General features: G+C 39.0%; 1 non-coding gene across 1 annotated transcript; it reads left to right on the top strand.

The window, feature by feature from the left end:
- Positions 1-8,712: 8,712 nt before the first annotated feature.
- On the top strand, positions 8,713-8,787 carry Trnas-cga. The gene has a single exon. It is a non-coding gene; the product is annotated as a tRNA-Ser (tRNA).
- The last annotated feature ends 1,439 nt before the right edge of the window (positions 8,788-10,226 follow it).

Below are 10,226 nucleotides of genomic sequence, written 5' to 3'. Positions count from 1 at the left end.
ACCGTGTCTTCGATACTGTGAGACCTTTATGAGATATAACTGCAAAAGCGCAAAACTATCCATTTTGGAGGTACATTTTTATCCTCCACCACTTAAGCCCAACTCCGCCGAGGGTGAACACCCAGGATAGTCGTTTTGGACCACAAATGAAGCCATTAAAACAATAAGAACTCTTGCAGCAATTATTACCGATTTGGATTTTAAGCTTACTGTGGCCTATTTCATCAGTGTACTAGTGCACACTACGACAGCCACTTGTCAGCCTTATACATCTGCAGTCACCTGTCTGTCTGCTAGCGTGGTGCAGCTTCGGGTAGGAACTAGAGATGGGCAAACTCGTTCATCCTTGGGAACTAGTTCACTGCTGATCGTTCATTTTTGGGAACCGTTCATTTTTACTCGTTCACCGTTCATTTGTGCTTGGTATATGGTTCTTATGAAAAACTGAAAGCTAGTAGTGTAGGTGACTGAAGGATGGAGGGCACCAAGAGGGGGCACTTGCCTCCCCCCTGAAGTATAGAGTTTTCATTCATTACAGAATTCTTACACGCTTTTAGAAGTAATATCTGTGATTCTGCAGAACCTCTCGTTTAGCCAACTGTAGCGTTGTGTGGCTGATCGCAGGGAAATAATATAGGGTGGCGCACGGAAAACCGGCCCCGAGTACAGACTGCTTGCCAATTACGGACGATGTGTTGCCTGTTACGACCAGATACAGCAAACAGACAAAATGTAATAATTAGGCAGTGAAGAAATAACAAGCTAATGTAAGCAACAACGGCGAAACAATCGATGACGATATGTAGAGAGCTGGAGAAGAGAACACGAAAATCTCACGCGGCTCGCATGGGCTATAGCACATGTAGTCTTGTAAACCTGTTGGTGGCTGTTTCCCAACTTAATAGACCACAAATGTCTTGTATAAAATTCTTCGTTTCGACTTCCATTACATAGCTATGCTACGTTGCAAACAATAATCGTTTACACCCTATATATAGGCGAAGTAGACTTTATGGAAGCATAAAATAAAATGTGGTTTTCTCATCATACTTGCGTCTCATGCTTAGTAAAAATTAGGTTTTTATGTTGCATTATTAAAGTTAATGCAGCAATAATAATAATAATAAAGTTCGCAGTAATAAAGTTTATGGTTTGAAAGCTCCTTCTGAACAAATGTTTTTGAGATAATAAGTAAATACGATTTTATGGCAATCTATGTCTTTTCAAATGGAGAGGCACCGCTTTTCCTACTGAGCCAAAATGACCCACAACCCAATTTTTTTTTCAAAGAAACCAAACTAGCAGGTAATGTGAATTGTAAACAACCAAACTTAAATATAATTAGAGCCTTCCTAAATGTAATGTTTTGTATATGAAAGATATACGAAAATCGTTACATATGAATTTTCTTACACTAAAAATTAAGCAAATTATTGAAAGTCAGTTGCTAAATCAAGTCGATGAAACCAAACAATATATGAATAACAAAAAAACTTGCCTTGTTATGTCTTCTGCTGTTCATCGATATAATGAAGTGAGCTGATATGCCCTTTTGTTACCTGAAAAGACGTACCCATTACATACAACGTAATTTTTATGTAATTTACGTAACTATAAAATACTTTTTGATTACCAGTCGTGGACGCTGAAGAATAGTTTGGAACACATGTAACATGGGTGAGCGCAGTGAACGACACGAACAACTGGATACTGAACTAACTAGGAGCAGTCGGCAGTGGAACTGAGACAGGAGGTCATGCGAAGAACGATGAGTGCGGCCGAGGGAGACCTAGACTGAGACGAGCACGCGACCGAGGATGGAAAGAGAACTGCCGAAGTGACCGCCGCGACCGAAGTGAACTAGTGAACTATGAACCGATCGTTCCTCTTCCCGGGAACTATAAGTAGACCGCCGCGAACGAAGTGAACTATGAACCGATCGTTCCTCGTTCGCGGGAATTGTAAGTAGACCGCTGCGACCGAAGTGAACTATGAACCGATCGTTCCTTGGAATTCGTTCCTCGGTCCTTTCGTTCATCTTGGTGAACCGTTCCTTTGCACCCTTTCGTTCGCGAACTACACATCTCTAGTAGGAACTGCAAGGCATATATCGACGGGACGAGCGCACTTCGTCAGGCTACAGCCAATTACAGTGTCAGAGAGTGAGTATATTTCGGTTTAGAAGCCGCGTGGTCACAGCACAAAGGGGCAGTCTGCTGTTGATCCTGCTGCTGTGACGACTGGTCGTGGCGTTTCGCCACGTAGCAAAGACGCTTTCTCTTGTGATAATGAAGTGAGCCTATTCGACCGATTTCTTTCGGGATTATAGTGAAATCGTTGCTGCCTTTGGTCATTTGTTCTGCATTTACGTTCTTGCAAATACGTGGCCTTTTCGATCATAGATAATCATACTTCCTCCCCCGCACATTTTGCGGTCGTATTTGGCGTGGGGAATGGTACAACTTTGTTCATGCCTTCAACTTCTTTTGAACACTTGGTGATCGATGTACACTTCTAACTTAACAATCCAAACTCTTAAATGACTTATCGCAATGCTCTTCCACTTGTAAGACGATGTATCAGGAAATAATAACAATAAAAATATTTTCTAATATCCTCTTTCCTATCGTTTCGAGTGGGGACGTACACGCCCAAGTCTGTTGAATTGTATTTATCCGTGAAGGTTGTTAGCCTACATACGAATGTTGATCGTTGTAGTGGAATCTTACGAATTTATCGTCCTCCTCCAAGGTATCCATTTAATGAGTCTTCCCACGTGTTTTTCTGTGCTCACTCAAAAGCTACGTTTTCGAAATGTACTCCATTCGTTTTTAATTTTATGTAAATCTAGGATAAAGCAGCTTACCTTAAGTTGTGATCATAACTGTATTATGTACGATTTCTGAAATATATTGGGAAGTATACCAACGTGGAACTTCTATCACATGCTGGTGAGACGTAGTAATCGAGATACTCTGTGCTACCACATGAATTTAGAGATTTTCATATTATTAGATAGCGTTTATCAAAAATTGCAAAAAAAGCATTGCACAGATTGTGTCTATAAGATACAATTTATTTACATAAACATTCAGTAGAGCTATAAGTTCAACGGCAGGAATCTGACTTCCAGTTCTCTTTTTCTTAACTCTGATTAACGCCCATTTTTCTTTCGTTACCATTTGCGAAAGTCTTTGCACCCCCAAAACTTCAGTTATCACAGTCATTGTGCTTACTTACATGTGGGCCAGATTTCATATGAAGGTATAACTCAAGACAGTCGACCAGCTTTGCCGTTTCCGATGTACTCGTTCTCCGGCACCAGGCCGTAACAACCTGGCGTTTGTCAACGTCGCTTGTGTGAGTGGATTTCCTCATCTGCTGTCCATATCGTCGCTAAAATGATTCCCCACTCGCCCGCGCTCCGCTTACGTGGTTTCCTTATAGCCTCACTTGCCTGCATAGAGGTCAGATAACATTCAGTCTCGCGGTGGAAGGTGGACTTAATTTTGGACGCAACACCGTAATTACTCCGCATCTATTTTTCTGTATTGGTCCCCCTGTTTCTCCTATCAGTTTCCAAAATGTATCGCTCCGGTTTTAATAATTTTCGCTTTAAAAAGTGATGGTTCAAAATATCAAATCTGGTAGTACGTATTAAGTGGAAGACTTTTTGTTTTAGATATACCTGGTGCTTATTTTCTACAAAACTGAAGAATATTCCTTTTGTTATGAAAAGACAACAGAAGAACAAATTGGGTTCGATATGGAAGATATAGCAGATCTACGTTTAGAGTTAGAATTTAAAAGAGCTTTGGAAGACTTGATGTCAAATAAGACAAGAGGGATGTATAACGTTCCATCGTTTGAGGAAGGAGAAACTAAACGACAATTCAAGGTGGTGTGTGGGTTCTATGAGGCAGGCTATATACATCAGACGTTCACGAAAAATATCATCCACATAACTCCGAAGATAGCAAGAGCAGATAAGTGCGAGAACTATCGCACAGTCAACTTAACAGCTCATGCATCCAAGTTGCTGACAAGAATAATGTACAGGACAATGGAAAAGAAAGTTGAGAATTTTTTAGATGGCGATCAGTTTGGCATTACGAAAGGTAAAGGCACGAGAGAGGCACTCCTGACGTTGCGCTTGATAATGGAAGCAAAACCGAAGAAAAATCAAAACACATACATAGGATTCGCCGACCTGGAAAAAGATATCTGAAATCCTGAGAAAAAAGGGATAAGCTGTACGGAAAGACGGTTAATGCACAAGAATAGCAAGATTGGAAGACCTAGAACGAAGTTCTGACGATGACATGAGTACATGTCGGATAATTTTAAAGTCTAACATGTGCTGAAGCAAAATCTTTTATAGTACCACTTGATAATAGTCCAAAGGCCGAAATTGCAATACGAGTGAAAGAAATAATTTCTACAATCAATAGCGAACATTAGGACTTAAAAAAGAATTGAGAACGAAGTGCTGGGATTGAAAAGGATGCAAAGCAGGGACGCAGTCTTTCTCCTTACCGTTCAGTCTATACATCTAAGAAGAAATTACAGAAGCAAAAGAAACGTTCAAGAGTGGGATTATAATTCAGGGAGGAAGGATATCAATGATATGGTTTGCTGACGTCATTGCTTTCCTCAGTGAAGGTGGAGAATTACAGGAAATGTTTAATGGAATGAACAGTCTAATGAATAAGAATATGGACGGAGAGAAAAAGTGAATAATGAAATGAAAGAAATGAATGAAAACTTTACGAACAAAAAGTCAGAAGTTGAAAATATTTTTAATAATCATTTTCTAAATGTTGTGGATATAGTAGGATCCAGGTGTTCATTAGAAGATGCTAGGCTGTTAATGGAAGAGGCCATACCTATGCAATTTGATACAACTGAAATCTCACCCACTTCTCCCTCTGAAATTAGAAAAATAATAAACTTGCTTAAAAGCAAAAACTCACATGGAATTGATGGCATTTCCAGCAAAATACTAAAAGCTTGTTCTCAACAGATAAGTAAGATTCTCAGCCACCTGTGTAATAGCTCTCTGGACAGGGCATTTTCCCTGATAGACTGAAATATGCTATTGTCATACCTTTGCATAAAAAGGGGGATGGATCTGATGTCAACAATTACCGTCCAATCTCACTTCTAACAGCTTTATCCAAAATTTTTGAGAAAGTAATGTATTCAAGAGTAGCTTCAAATATCTGTAAAAATGAAGTACTAACAAAATGTCAGTTTGGTTTCCAGAAAGGTTTTTCAACAGAAAATGCCATATAAGCTTTCACCAGTCAAATTTTGAATGATCTGAATAACCGAACACCACCCATTGGGATTTTTTGTGATCTCTCAAAGGCTTTTGATTGTGTAAATCATGAAATTCTGCTAGAGAAGCTCAAGTATTGTGGCATGAGTGGGACAGTGCACAAATGGTTTAATTCGTACCTAACTGGAAGAGTGCAGAAAGTTGAAATAAGTAGTTCTCGTAACATGCAAAGATCAGCACATTCCTCAAACTGGGGAACTATCAAGAATGGGGTTCCACAAGGGTCAGTCTTGGGTCCTTTGTTGTTCTTATTATATATTAATGACTTGCCATTCTATATTCATGAAGAGGCAAAGTTAGTTCTCTTTGCTGATGATACAAGTATAGTGATCACGCCTGACAAACAAGAATTAACTGATGAAATTGTCAATACTGTCTTTCAGAAAATTACTAAGTGGTTCCTTGTAAACGGACTCTCACTGAATTTTGATAAGACACAGTACATACAGTTCCGCACAGTGAATGGTACGACGCCATTAATAAATATAGACCTTAATCAGAAGCATATAGCTAAGGTAGAATATTCCAAATTTTTAGGTGTGTCCATTGATGAGAGATTAAATTGAAAGAAACACATTGATGATCTGCTGAAACGTTTGAGTTCAGCTACTTATGCAATAAGGGTCATTGCAAATTTTGGTGATAAACATCTTAGTAAATTAGCTTACTACGCCTATTTTCACTCATTGCTTTCATATGGGATCATATTTTGGGGGAATTCATCACTGAGGAATAAAGTATTTATTGCACAAAAGCGTGTAATCAGAATAATAGCTGGAGTCCACCCAAGATCATCCTGCAGACATTTATTTAAGGATCTAGGGATATTCACAGTAGCTTCTCAGTATATATACTCTCTTATGAAATTTGTTATTGACAACCAAACCCAATTCAAAAGTAATAGCAGTGTGCATAACTACAATACTAGGAGAAAGGATGATCTTCACTATTCAAGATTAAATCTAACTTTGGCACAGAAAGGGGTGAATTATACTGGCACTAAGGTCTTTGGTCACTTACCAAATAGTATCAAAAGTCTGACAGATAACCAACAAGTATTTAAGAAGAAATTAAAAGAATTTCTGAATGACAACTCCTTCTACTCCATAGAGGAATTTTTAGATATAAATTAAGAAAAAAAAGAAAAAAATATAAAAAAAATAAAGAAAATAAAAAAAATAAAGTTGTTATAGTAATTTAAGTATGTTGTAAAATTAACCTAATTATGTCATGTATTGGAAAATTTGACTCGTTCCACATCATTACGAAATATCGTATTCATGATCCATGGAACTAGTATTAATCTAATCTAATCTGAGAGTAGCGAGTAGCTTAGCATCAAAATCAGTGATTACGAATTAGTTGAAGTTAGGGAATTCTGCTACCCTGGAAACAAAATAATCCATCAAGGACGACGCAAGGAGGACGTAGAACGCAGACTAGTACATGCAAAGACCGCATTCCTGGCCAAAAGAAGCCTACTAACATCAAACATGGGCCGTTTTCTGAGGAAAAAATTTCTGAATATATACTTTGGTGCACAGCATTGTATGGTAGTGAATCATGGATTGTAGTAACGGCGGAAACGTAGAGAATCGAAGCGTTTGAAATACAGTGCTACCGTGGGATGTTGAAAAACAGGTGGACTGGTAAGGTAAGGAATGAGAAGGTTCTCCGCAGATTTCCAGAAAAAAGGAACATATGGAAAACACCGACAAACGGAAGAGACAGGATGATTGGACAAGTGTCAAGGCATCTGGGATTAACTTCCATGGTACTAGAGAGTGCTGTAAAAGATAAAAATTGTAGAGACAGACAAAGATTGGAATACATCCAACAAATAATTGAGGATATTGGGTGCCACTGCTATCCTGAGATGAAGAGGTTGGCACGGGATTATATACATGGGCTGTAAAAACGTTACAATCTGAAATCCCTGATACTGCCGTCCACTGTCGAATGCTGTTTGTATCACCGTTTATTTCATTTTTAATGCAGATATCAGCGTAATATGGACGCCGTGTAAATCAATAATTTAAATCAGTTTAGGGTGTTACATCTTCTGTACATTATATCCAGATTAATCGCCATGGTGTGAAAATTGTCATGTTAACGAAGTTTACACATTTTTCATAAGAAAACATATCTATTCTTCTGAATGCTCCATATCTGCACAATTTGTCATTGAGTACGAAGATCTATTCAAAAATTCTTTTATCGAACAGATATATCTTTGAGAGATAAATACTTATACTTTATATTTGAAGCTACTATTGGTATCTGTGAGAAATTTTGTTTCAATAGGTAGATGGTCAGAGATTTTATGAATTTGTATTTGAGTTCTTTCCGTTGGTAAGGTAGATTCACAAGAACGCTGTGTACGTCTTCTTCCTTTTAATATTGCTTTCGCAAGTAATCTATTATTAGATACATTTCGCGTGATTTATGATAATATATTTTCTCTTTCTTTTTATATGAATGTCTTTATTACGTGGTGGGCTTTTCTCAAAATTGATTGCTAATTTGGTTATTAGTTTCATTTTGATATTTTCTTTGATCTCAATTAAATTGCTTTTTGTAAGACTATTTGTTCAATGAAAGTTAATCCTTAGCAGAGTCATTAATAACGTTAATGTTTGTAAGACACACTGATCTTGTAACACGTTACATATGACATCTCTTATTATTGTTTGCATTTGCCCACACACGCGCGAGAGAATAATTTCTTACCATTTTCTTTTGTAATGCATTGTAGGCTCTGGATCTCCGCTGTTAAACTGAAAATAAAAATCTTAAAGCAATGTCTTCCGTTGCAGCGCCTGGCGGCTGTGAAAAAAACGTGTATTATAATTGAAGCGGGCGAAAAATTTGCTTCCGTTAATTTCATAAATTAAAATTGCCACGTAATGGCGGCTGTGGCTGCAACGACGGTTGAATTACTGACATTCAAAGCAAGCGGGCATGATATAGGGTTCACCTCTTACAATTAAAAGTGAATAACAGCATGAAACCAATATATTGTCGGATTACAAGTACAATAATGCTTGCATTCAACAGCACTCGCCAAGATGTCCGACTGCTCACATCGAAGACAAGAGAGAGAGTGATACCGGATAAAAGATGACAAAAGATGGTTCCTTTTCCATCTACGTGGTCCATTATTGAAACTTCCTGGCAGATTAAAACTGGGTGCCCGACCGAGACTCGAACTCGGGACCTTTGCCTTTCGCGGGCAAGTGCTCTACCAACTGAGCTACCGAAGCACGACTCACGCACGGTACTCACAGTTTTACATCTGCCAGAAAGTTTGGAAGGTAGGAGACGAGGTACTGGCAGGAAGGAGTAAAGCTGTGAGTACCGGGCCTGAGTCGTGCTTCGGTAGCTCAGTTGGTAGAGCATTTGCCCGCGAAAGGCAAAGGTCCCGAGTTCGAGTCTCGGTCGGGCACACAGTTTTAATCTGCCAGGAAGTTTCATATCAGCGCACACTCCGCTGCAGAGTGAAAATCTCATTCTGCTCCATTATTGTCAGAGCGTATCGTTTTTATTCTTTGCACTCAAAATTGACGCACACAATTTTATATGATAATAATAATAATACACATGAGAGAAAATTACATATCGCCTGAGCGGTTAATGTTCACGTATAATCCAATACTAATTTTTTTTTCAAATACCACTTTCAAGTTTTTGTAATATTTCTACTGGGGACGGTACAATGCCCCCCCCCCCCCCCCCGAAATGTTTATGACACAAAATGTACGTATTAGTTCTTTTTTGTCATTAATATTTCCTACTTTATGTCCACAGTTGCACACACACAGCTTTTACAGGTTACATTTCACGTCGGTCACATTTTATCATCCCCCCCATGAACCATGGACCTTACCGTTGGTGGGGAGGCTTGCGTGCCTCAGCGATACAGACAGCCGTACCGTAGGTGCAACCACAACGGAGGGGTATCTGTTGAGAGGTCAGACAAACGTGTGGTTCCTGAAGAGGGGCAGCAGTCTTTTCAGTTGTTGCAGGGGCAAAAGTCTGGATGATTGACTGATCTGGCCTTGTAACACTAACCAAAACGGCCTTGCTGTGCTGGTATTGCGTACGGCTGAAAGCAAGGGGAAATTACAGCCGTAATTTTTCCCGAGTGCATGCAGCTTTACTGTATGATTAAATGATGATGGCGTCCTCTTGGGTAAAATATTCCGGAGGTAAATTAGTCCCTCATTCGGATCTCCGGGCGGGGACTACTCATGAGGATGTCGTTATCAGGAGAAAGAAAACTGGCGTTCTACGGATCGGAGCGTGGAATGTCAGATCCCTTAATCGGGCAGGTAGGTTAGAAAATTTAAAAAGGGAAATGGATAGGTTAAAGTTAGATATAGTGGGAATTAGTGAAGTTCGAAGGCAGGAGGAAGAAGACTTCTGGTCAGGTGACTACAGGGTTATAAACACAAAATCAAATAGGGGTCATGCAGGAGTAGGTTTAATAATGAATAGGAAAATAGGAATGCGGGTAAGCTACTACAAACAGCATAGTGAACGCATTATTGTGGCCAAGATAGATACGAAGCCCACACCTACTACAGTAGTACAAGTTTATATGCCTACTAGCTCTGCAGATGACGAAGAAATTGAAGAAATGTATGATGAAATAAAAGAAATTATTCAGATAGTGAAGGGTGATGAAAATTTAATAGTCATGGATGACTGGAATTCGGAAGTAGGAAAAGGGAGAGAAGGAAACGTAGTAGGTGAATATGGATTGGTGCTAAGAAATGAAAGAAAGCCGCCTGGTAGAATTTTGCACAGAGCACAACTTAATCATAGCTAACATTTGGTTTAAGAATCATGAAAGAAGGTTGTATACATGGAAGAACCCTGGAGA

Source organism: Schistocerca americana, chromosome 6 (genome assembly GCF_021461395.2).
Source record: "Schistocerca americana isolate TAMUIC-IGC-003095 chromosome 6, iqSchAmer2.1, whole genome shotgun sequence".
NCBI classification, from domain to species: domain Eukaryota; kingdom Metazoa; phylum Arthropoda; class Insecta; order Orthoptera; family Acrididae; genus Schistocerca; species Schistocerca americana.
The sequence above is the reverse complement of the archived record's forward strand: the minus strand, read 5'-3'. Positions and strand labels throughout refer to the sequence as shown.